The sequence below is a fragment of the Nomascus leucogenys genome, chromosome 6, assembly GCF_006542625.1.
Source record: "Nomascus leucogenys isolate Asia chromosome 6, Asia_NLE_v1, whole genome shotgun sequence".
NCBI classification, from domain to species: Eukaryota; Metazoa; Chordata; class Mammalia; order Primates; family Hylobatidae; genus Nomascus; species Nomascus leucogenys.
The window spans coordinates 80,920,815-80,932,350 of record NC_044386.1 but is presented as its reverse complement, the minus strand read 5'-3'; positions in this window follow the sequence as shown (position 1 = coordinate 80,932,350).

Below are 11,536 nucleotides of genomic sequence, written 5' to 3'. Positions count from 1 at the left end.
GAAGATCAACTCAAAGACTTGACTTCACTAAGTGTGGGCCAATGAGAAAGAAAATTAAAAATCTGCTGCCCCCAACTTTTAGGGAACATTCCCCAAAGTGACACTATTTTATGTTCAACCACTTGTAGGTAGAGAAACCCAAATAGAGAGGTAAGGAAGACAGGGGTAGAGAGGAAAGTCAATGAAAGTGCTAACACCAGCATGGCTTTCAGGTCAGGCAAATCCAATTACTTCTAGCTAGCTGTGTGATCTTGGGCAAGTTAATTAATCTCTCAGGGATAATGATACCTATTGCACAAGGTTGGTATGAGAAATAAACGTAATATTTACACAAGGTGCAACACATTGTAGGTATACAATAAATGTTCTTTTTTCATTTTCAGAGACACTATCAAAGATCCTTCTACAAAGAAAATGCTTGCCAAAATGTAATTACTATTACATGCTCCCCCCAAAAAAATTAAACAGAGAGAAAATATGTGATTATCTCTTTGTTTTACTTTTGGGGGGGCATGCTATGGAATGAAGATGTTTGAACCAACAGCAACATGTTCATGAGGAAGTTAAGTTGTAGCTATAGAAGGCAGATGAATGGGCAGTCCTTATGTCCTTTCTCAGGAGAGCCTCCACAAACACTGGGCAGGATGTCATTTAAGGATACATGCCAGATCTGTGACAGAGGTCCTCTGTGAGGACAGGTTGAGGAAAAGGTGTTTCACTTCACGGGTTTTAATAATGGGACAAATGTTAGAACAGCATATATTGGTTGCGTATAATTTGCTACTAATATAGAAAGTGATTACATTTATTTTTAAATTTTTGGCAAGTGAAAACATGCCCTAGAGAAAATAGCAAGAGAGGAAAACATGGATAGAACTTGCAGAACTCAGAGGCCTTGATTACTTAAGAACAAAAGAAGAATGTCTTGTGATGGGTAAAACAGAACCCAACCACCAACCTGGGCCATGACATGGCCCCAGATCTGTCTTCTATGGGTAGCCTTGACTCCTTCTACTGTTATTCCACACCAAGCCCTGTCATTTTAGGGGACACCTGCCCAAATGTTCTTCTTTTCTCTCCCCATGTGGACTTCGTTTCCAACATCCCAGGCTTACATAGGAGATCCCTCTTGCGCTTCTTTGGTAACACGTTTCATGTGTTATTCTGTTGATCTTGGAGAGGGGTCCACTTTAAGAAAAAGAATACAAAACTAGGCCTAAAAATATTTATGTGGAATGAGAGAAGAAATAATAACAACTAACACATTTAAAAGCTGGGAAATACCACAGACATCACAAACTTTGGGGAAATTGTTCATTATTTTAATCAATAAATCAACTGATAAACCTCTTTCCTTTATATTTTTTTGGTTTCATACTCTTTGATTATTTTTCCTATGATAGTGAGCTTACAATATTGCAGGGAAAGCAGAAGGATAATTTGCTCTTTATCATAGTTGATTGAAAATTATTTTCATTATTTGTGATTTAGAATAGTTTCATTCAACTTCACAACTCATCACATAAATTTTTAAAGGACCAGCCCAAAATGGCAGCATAGTGCAAGCTGGCTTCACTCTCCTTCACAGAAAACTCAAAACAAATATACAGCATTGGGATTTTCATCAGCAACAACCCAGACTCACTATGAGAATGAGATAGTTCCTGGGGCCCCAGAGAAATAATAAAACTTTGAGCAAACAATAGGATAATTGGACTTCCACAGCTTCAACATTCCTCCCCAACATTCTGCTCAGCACCAGGCATGTGGAAAATCTCCCCCCAACTCCTGGTTTCTACACTGGAAAAAGTGGGATTGAAGTGGTCAACCAGCTTCTCCAACATCTTGGGTGTACTTGCAGGAGGCCTGTCTTGCTCTTACCCCACAAAGCATCGTGATTGTCTGAAGGGAGAAAGAACTGTCCCCGAGGACAGCCAGAGACAAAGGGAGAATGTGGGATGACTATCCCCAGCCCTGGAAACTCTGCTGTGTAACTTGGCCAAATGAGATGCCTCATCAGAGTGGCTGCTTAGCAGCACCATGCCATAGGAGGTACATTCTGCAGGTCCGCTGGGCATGAATCCCTAAGCCAGCCTTCCCACACTGCTGAGATAATGCCTGTGGGACCTCCCCAGTTCAGGACAGGAAGTGCTCTAATCATTTACTGGAGCCAAGCAGAACCTGGGTTTAAGGCACCACCTAGAGCCAAAAAGGAGGCAGTGACTTAGCGGTAAAGATTCATTATGCAAATATATCCAATAAAAACCCAACAAGATGGATAGGGAAAGCTGGAATATATAACTGATCCTTCAGTGCAAAGACATAGATGCATACCCTTAAGAAAAAACAGCAGAGAACCCTGACCTCCCCAAAAGGACAAAGCAAAAATCCAGTGACTTGGTCCTTATGAGACGGTGATTTGTGAGCTCTCTCACCATGAATTCATTTAAATTGTTAAGATTTTCATCAAATTTGGGAAAACATCAATCAAGCTTCTTTCCTGTGTGAACTGTAAGATTTCAGGGCATTTCACTTTTTTGGTTCATGGACTAACTCTCGATACTCCTTGAATTGATGATGTTAGGACTGTTCCTGGAAGTGCCCATGGCCAGTGATCATTTAATTATGCTTGGGAATGACCACATTCCACACAAAAACACTTCACTAAACTCAAATGTGTTTCCAAAACTCAGCTTCCCAGAAGATACATCCTCCAAGTGCCCAAGATTCCTCCAGTAGCCTTTAACTCTGAGGGGGAAAGATCATGGCAGGTAAATTGGATTGGGAAGCAATAGCAGTAAACCAACTGAAGTCAAACTATCTTTTGCAAATTTTATAAAAATTATATAACCTTAAACTTTATTGGCATCATGGATAATCTGCCTCTGTCCCTTTGTCTCTAGGATTGCCCATCTGGTACCTGGTAGAAGGTCAGTTGGGTGAATCAGGGTTACTCCAAGCCCTTCTTTATATCCTAGGCCCTGTAATGCTTTCCCTTCTCTCCCTCTATCCAGCTTCTGCTCAGCCTTTAAGGCCCAGCTCATGTACATGTCTTCCACCATGACCACCTGGTCCTGTATTGTTCACATCGATTTCTCCCCTGCCACTGTCATATTTCCAGTTGAGACAGGGAAACCTGGAGGCAGGGACACCTAACACAAATAATTCTTGACAAATGACTTGAAAATCCATCTGTTTCCTATGGTTAACTAATTGCTGACTGTCATCTTGACCTGGACCACTCACTAGAACCAGATGTTCTCCAAGTTATTTTAAGGATTATCTCATAAATGTAATTTTGACTCTTTTTTCCCAAAGATAAAGGAAAGCCTGCTGGGCTATTGCTCTCTGCCTACAGATTATACAGGAGAGAAAAGCCTCTCATAGATGACTGACTTCTAAAGCAGATGTGCCAAGTTCCTTGGGCTAAAAACTCTTTAGTTGGAAATGATCAGGGCATTTTTAATATGAGTTTTCAGAATGTGTACTTTGAGCAATGCTAATAATGATCGGTGTGATGGTGACTTGGTTTAAGGGTTTCAGGGATTTCAAGTGCTAATAAAACTGCCCAGAGGAACATGAACTCACCTGATATAGCAGAACTAATGAAGGACTCAGCGCACAAAGTGTCCCTTGTCAGAGCGGAAGTATTTGTGTGTGGCCTCATCCAACGAGGCATTTGACAAAGACAGAAATAGAAAACCATTGTGGCCACCTGGCAGAGATTTTCCTGGTGTCTTGGTTTATTATTCGTACTATTGTACTTCATTCTTTCCTAAAAATCTTTTTTTCCCCTCTTTGCCTTTTCAGTTGGCTTCAGCACCTTTGTGAGTTTTCATCAGCACATTTCATTCTTTACAGAACAATGAAATATAAGAGAGGGATAAATGAGGGAATGAGTCTATTAGTAATTGTGATACGAAGTTGGGGGAATTGCGTTGGCTTCCCTGTTGTTCATCTAAATCATGTTCATTTTCCTTGACACATGCAAGAGGGAGATGAGGGCTCCTGTATTTAAATGAAGAACGATGAGCATCCAGGCTCCTCTCTGAGTTAGGATGAAAATTATTATTCATTGAGTACCTACTATGGGATGGGCTAGGTGTTTAGCACTGAGGACAAAAGGAAAAGACAAATTTGTTGTAAAGGGAGCTTAGAATCTCTCGAGCCTGAAGTTTGCCATCCTTACAGCACAGTGGCTGCAATACTTAACTACACACCTTCTGGGTGCCAGGAATGGTGAGAGATCCAGAGAGGTCAGGCAGCCTCTGTCCACCAGGCAGAAGGTGGCAATGCCAGAGAGTAGTCAGGCCTGAAGTCCCTGGGAAGACAGCGGGAAATCAGTGTGGGCTGGTAGGGGAGAGAAAGGACAGAAGAGAAACATGGTGTTCCATTTATCCTGTTTAGCTCACAGCAGCCCTAAGAGGGGGATGGTATCCTAATTAAAATATGAGAAGTTCTGCCTCAGAGAGGTCGATGATTCTTCTCAGTGTTACACAGCTGGTTGCAGAGCTTCTTGAAAGCCAGGAGTGTCTTATGCATCTGTGTATCTTCAAAATGTCCTGGTACAGAGGTAATGCCTGATCAGTCCTTGGGAATTAAAGAAGTTATGAAGTGCTGAAAGCAGGTTTCAAACTCAGCCTTAAGCAGGTTTCAAACTCAGCCCTATCTGAATCCAAGGTCTGTGGTCTTCCCTCTATTCCACGGTGGGTTCCACTGACAGAACCAGAGGCAGAATTGGAGGATATGGCATTGCCACATTCTGCCTGGCCTGCCCTCTTTGGGCAAAGGCTGCCTGACCTTCTTAAATCTCTCACTATTCCTGGCACACGGAAGCTGGGCAGTTAAGGATTGCAGCCACTGGGCTGTAAGGATGGCAAACTTCAGGCTAGAGAGATTCTAAGCTCCGTAAGGACAATGGATTTGTCTCATCTTGAGTAAACAACTTAAACAGATTGAAATCCATTTTTAAGCCTCTTGAGGTTCAGTGATAGTGGGGATTTCCTGTGTCTCCAATCCTTGGAGACACAGGATTGACACCAAGAAGTGAGTTCAGGGCTCAAGTGAGTTCAGGAGACTCTAGCACCATGGAGAGTGGAGAAGGAACTGAGATAGATACACAGAGAGAACAGGGAAGGAGAAAGTCGCGGGTCTGGGGCAAGTGATCTTCTTAGCGTTGTTTGGATGGTTCAGATTGGGTGGTGCCTTGGAGATCATTCAGCATGCCACCTCGTTTTGCAAGTGAGCAAACTGAGAACTGAGAGGTTAAGTAATTACTCGAGGTACACGGCAGTCAGTGGCTGAGCTGGTGCTAGAACCCTGGTTCATGGGCCCCTATACCTCCCTTTCTTATGATTTCTTCATAGTTACCCATGAACAAATATTTAATGTGTCTGCTGTCACTGGTGTGCATCTTTTCTTTGTATTTCTCTTCTTTAAATAGAGAGTAAGGGCACCTAGACAAGCATTAAAACCCAAGAAAGGGCCATGTGTTGTTTTGCACCATTTCTGTAGTGCAAATTATATGGTCATTGGTCTCTAAAAAGATGAGACATGGAGATCTTGTCACATAGTGTCCGGTATTTAGCATGACTCTCCATTTGATTTTACATAAATACTGCAAGGATCTGAGGGAATGATGCAATAAAGAATATCCTGTGTACAAATTTGATAAGCTCTTAACAATATGGTGCCTGACAGCCTCTCACTTAAAGAGAAGACATCCCATCAATCAGCATGAAGCATGCTAAAATCTCGGCTTCTGTGAAGTTCTGTATGCCTGCAAAGCAGCTTTCTTCTCTCCAACTCTTAAGTGTCTTTAATATAATATGCCAACTGTAGCAATTGGAAGCATAACGAACAGTAAGTTGCTTTCTTACTCTCAAGAACGTGTTATTCCCCTGACACCAGCAAGACTCTAGCTTCTGAGTGTTGCATTTGCACTTTTTCCATTCTCCATCCTCCACTCTCTACCCAACCTGGAGTGCAGGGCAGAAGCAAACATCCATGAATCAGGCCTTTGCCCTGAGCTGGGCATAGTGTAAGATAATTTCTTATTTACTTAATCCTCACAATAGTTTTGGAAGGGTGGTAGATGAGGGGTGTAATAGTGTCCCCATGGTAGAGATCAGGGAACTGAATGTTATGGAGTTAACTATGTTGCCCCCCAAATTCATAGGTTGAAGCCCTAACCCTCCATGTGACAGTATTTGAAAATAGGCCTCTAAAGAGGTAATTAAGTTTAAATGAGATCATAATGGGTGGGGCCCTAATGCCATAGAACTGGCGTCCTTACAAGAAAAGGGAGAGATTGCAGGAGCATAGGTATGAAGAGAGAAAAGGACTTGTGAGGACACAGCAAGAAGACAGCCATCTGCAAGCCAAGGAGAGAGGTCTTGGGAGAAATCAAACCTGCCAACACCTTGATCTTGGACTTCCAGCCTCCAGAACAGTGAGTAAATAAATGTCTGTTGTTTAAGCCACCCAGTTTTTGATATTTTGTTTATGGCAACCTGAACACACAAATACACTGAGGCTCAGGGAAATTAAATCAATAGCACAGAAATGGCTATTCTCCCACTGAGAACCTGGAGAAGCCCTCTGAGGCAGAAACATGGGCTCAGGGGACTTGGGTTTGCATCCAGGCTGTGTCACTAATGAGCTGTGTGACATAGGAGAGTTACTACATGTCTCTAGGCTCATTTCCTCATCTCTTACAAAAAAAGAAAAAAAAAGTGAAATAATTGACCTTTGGTATCCTTTCCAACCCTTGAAATTCTGTGTCTATTAACATTTTCTTCTATGCCTCAATTCCTCATCTGTAAAAAAGAATAATAATACCTACCCTAAATAGCCTGAAGAATGTAAAGAGAATCTAATGAGTTATAGGACTAAGGAAGGACTAAGTATAAGATAGGTGTAGAACATGATCTGCCCGGGCCCAAGTCCCAGCTGGGCCCCTTTCTAACTGAAGGTTCCTTGGACAAGTACATGTACTATTTCGAAGCTTCTCTTAACTCACCTGCAAAATGGGCCAAATAATACTCCCTACCTTAAGGAGTTGCTACCAAGAACAAATTAGATGCTCTGTGGACCATGCTTAACAGAGAGCAGAGCCCATCCCATTCTCTGTAGTGTCAGTGATTTTTATTGTAATTATAGCCCCAGAATGGTGGGCTTGTCTTCGGTGGGCTTGTCTTCAGTGAGCCCTGTTAGAGTTAGCAGGGTCAGGCTTCAGTTCCAATTCCAGTGCCTACTTGCCTGTGAGCATGGGCAAGTTGCTTAGCCTCTGGGATTTTTGAGGTTCTAACAATTCTGAGTGTTAGGTTAGTGCCTACTGTACCGGTGATAAATTGAGATAAAGCACGGAATGTGCTTTGTCAATTATAAAGCTGTATATAAATGTGAGGAATTACTGTTATGAGCAAGGATCATTTCCTCCGTTTGCTGCCAATACTGTATATGTACTGCCAAGAGCCTTGCTCAGAGATGCTTGAAAAATGGGGAGTGTGGAAGGAATGGAAGGCAAATGCTTACTGTAGTTATAATAGCACACAGAGGTGTCATATTAAACAGAATTAATGATAAACTTGGAGAGGGTGGCATGGAACATGTTCCAAAGTGTCCCCCTCCCCCATCATTGTTAGAGAGTGTCTCAAGGCAGGAAAGTGTTGACAGGACAAACACCTGCAGAGTGCTTCTAGCCAGTCCAGATAAAGCTGGGATACCTTTGTTAGATAAACACAGTGCCCAGTGGCTGCCAGAAAGGTCACTGGTGAGAAAGGGGAAGGTGATCTGTTTTTTTCCTATCTGGCATATGAAAGCCAGACTTTTTGAGGTTAGGCCTGTGGTTACTGGTTGTGGCCTATCTGGAACGTCAAAGGGTCAGGCGCATGGTAGGATGAGGCCTCTAAGGACCCTCAGGGCCAGTGGAGAAGGTGGGGTCAGAGCCTTCTAGGACCAGAGGCTCCTGCCCAACATAGCTCTCCAACATAGATGGAGTCCACCTGCCCACTCCTCCTTCCTCTTCATGGACATAGGAGTTATGGGAATGTGTTGGATGGGGGTTGGAGTCAGTAATGTGGGGCTTGGGATGTTGCAGAAATTTTGGCTATAGGCATTCTTTTCTAAGCTTTTCTCTCTCTGAATCAGATTGTTTCAGGATATTTGCTGACTCCCATTGCATGAGGAACACTGTGAGACCAATAAAATGTCCTAAGACTGCTATTCAATAGTTTCTATCTTAATTTCTATTAACTGTCTTTGAAGTGTTTTGAAATAAACTCTTTCACATACACATTTTCACAAATTATTTCTTACCTATACTTTGCGCAATATGCTGTAATATTTTCTATTCTATTTGATTTTATTTAAAAAATGTTGATCAAGACCCATTAAATTAAAGTCATGATGCACAACAAGTTTGCAACCCTCAGCTTGGAACCACAGGAATATTCTATGGCCATCCAGAGATACCACAATGTCCTGTGAACAGTCACTGAGCTGTACCTTTGTGATGTGTGCACCTTCTGAAACAGGATGACAACGTAGAAAGACCATAGGCTTTGGTGTTAGACCTGAGGGCCAATGCTATCCCTTCCTGACTTAAGCCCCTTTTTCCTTATTATGCCTACTTTACAGAGGAGTTGTAAGGACAGAGTGATCATGTGTATGTGAAAATGCCTGACATAGTCTGGCCCAAAGTAGGACTTCAATAAATATTAACTCCCTTCTTATTTCTAACCAGCTGAGGGTCAGAGTCCCTGACAATACTTGCAGTTTTTTAGAACATCTGTCCTTGCTATGTCCGCCTGTTAGGTTCAGAGAGCCTTTGAAGGAAAACAAAAGAGTTGCTTCTCCGCACTGATTGCTTTGAGGGGCTTCTTTAGGGTTGAATTTCAATAATCTTAGAGTTGCTAGGGGAGCTTAAATATTGTTTGCTCTCAAAGAATTCAGTGGCTAGGGATCTTGCTACATAGAAAGATGATTTTATTTTTTTTGCCTTGGTTAGATGTCTTTTCTGGTTAAGAGGCTGCTCTGCAAACACATCAAGAAGAGATGGTATCTGAACCCAGGACAAGAGAAAACTTACCAACAGCTGAGTCAGTAGAAGCATTGTAGCACCTGGTAAGCAGTTAGGTAAAATGCATCTGAGCCCTCCTTGTGTGATTTCAGATTTTTGTGTCCCATGTTTGACTTCCCATGACACATCCTTGTCACCACCTGTACTCAGTATAACTTAGTTATCACTCCCTGCCTGTGTCCTAGACACATCATAGAAGGGTCCAGGCTGGGCTGTTTTGTCAGAAAGAGTAGTCTGTTTTGTGCTCCTTGTCATTTTGTAACTCACCAGCACTTGCTCCATTCACTCTGTGGCCAGTGCTCTGAGACCCTCATCCTCTCAAGGTTCTCTGCTGCCACTTGCAGCTAACCACAGGAGATGAAGAGCAAAAGCAACACTGTCCCCCCCCACCACTCATTATCCCAAGTATGGACACAGGCTTCCCCACCACATCCCAGGACTCTTGTGTTTAACACAATTGAGTACTTGAGGACCAGGGGGCACCAGGGGGATGGGAACTGAAGACTTGTTCAGATGCTCTGCTCCCGAAGACCATCACTGACATGCACTATCCTATGTGATGGGAAGGGCCAATGCCTTAATTCATTTGGAGCAGAACCCTCCCTTTCATTTTCTCTCTTACTTCAACTCTGCCTCCCCACACATCTGCCTCCTCTGGCACTTCCTCTTCCTGATATCCCAGGGAACCCTCCACTCAGTTTATGATGCAATAGCTTCTCCCTCCAAATGACCTGCTTTATCATGCAGATCAGGTCAGTTCTTTGTTTCAGTCCCTTTCCTTCTTTGCAAAAAACCCACAGCAGACTCATAACTTCAAAAATTGTCTTCATTCCTGAGATAAATTTTTTCACTCCTAGAATTTGGAAATACTCACTGGGTTTTGTTTTGGTTTTGTTATTATGCTTAGGATGATTATTAGTTGATGCCCTTTGGGTGGGCTATCTATACCAACCTCCACACCTACCCCTGAAGTTATCTCCTGGGTCTCAGATGGTTTCTGATGCCAAATCTTGTTTGTCTGTTCCCAACTGGTGAGCCCCTGGAGTGGATAGAAACTACAGAGGAATAGACTTTGTTCTACATAAGAAAGGGCTGAGTCATGGTCATAGTTAGGATGAGAGAGGATGTCTGAGCAAAACTATAGCATCCAGAGGCTGGTTTCCATGAAGCAAGACTGAAAATCAAATATAATCTTATCCTAAGTGGCATCCCTCCGGCACTAGGTAATAACAATACTTGGATCTCCTGTCAGGAAATATCCAAAAAGCAGAGACGTCTGGCATATGTGGAGGACATTAGATGCATTAATATATTATTAGGAAATGATAGGAGCAAATATTCAAACCAGGGACTTGGCTCTTATCAGTGGGGCTGTTTGTGTATTAGGAGAGAAATTACCTCTTCACTTGAGATGCACAGCATGGGTTCAGACCTGTAAGTCTGGTTTTGGAGTCACAAATGGAGATGTCCTGAAGTTGACAGAGGTGACAGCTCCTCACATATGGAAAACTGAATAATAACAACAATTCCATTTGTGAAGATGGGCTGGAAATTACATTTTCAATTTTGATGCAAGGCAGGGGCTGAGATGAACAGCTTCAAATTGGAGTTTGCCTGGGCTATTTTCCTTTTTAAGTGACAAAGGAAATAATGGTTGATGAAGTTGCCTTTAGGGGATCTGGGAAAGATTCTTTCTACTATTAAGAATATGAGATTTCACATGGAAGCTATTAATTACTACTAGCCATTTGATAAATGCAGCACTCACTGATTTAACTCTGTCAAACACTTTGTTGCCCACACTGCTCTGAATGGCATAGTTGTAAATACAGATTGCTGATATTCATAGAGGAGTATCTTATAAAAGGCTTAAGTTGGCTTCTGTTTTTATTTTTGTTTTTCAATGGATAGTGTGATGGGACTATGAATGTGAATAAATACATGGTTTACGTTACTTCAAAAAATGAATATCAAGTCAAACTGGTTTTAAAGGAGGGAAAAACAGAATTTTGAGTCCTAATCTCAAAAAGGATAAAATATTTACACAATTACTTTGTCTTGAAACTAAAGTTACTCCTTTTGATTTCAGCCAATTGTAAGAGTCGCCAAGAGCTTGGGCTCTTGAACCAGAGGCAAATGAACATGAGCCCGTGTTCTAGCTTGGTTTCTAGTTCTTGTGTAGATGGCTTGTTAACATGGCTATTGGCTTCCACTCCTAAATCAACCCTAGATTAAACCTTACAATAGCAGTTTTCTACCTTTTACATTAGAATCACCTAAAGAGTTTTAAAAAAACACTGAGACTGAGTTCTGCTCTAAGTTTGGAGAAGCAGGCATCTAACAAGCCAATTCTCCCATAAACAAAATCTATAAATCCTGGACAAAATCTCAAAAACAATTCCTTGAAGTATTTCAAGACTGAAATCAGGTAAGTGGATTTTGGAGACGTGCTGA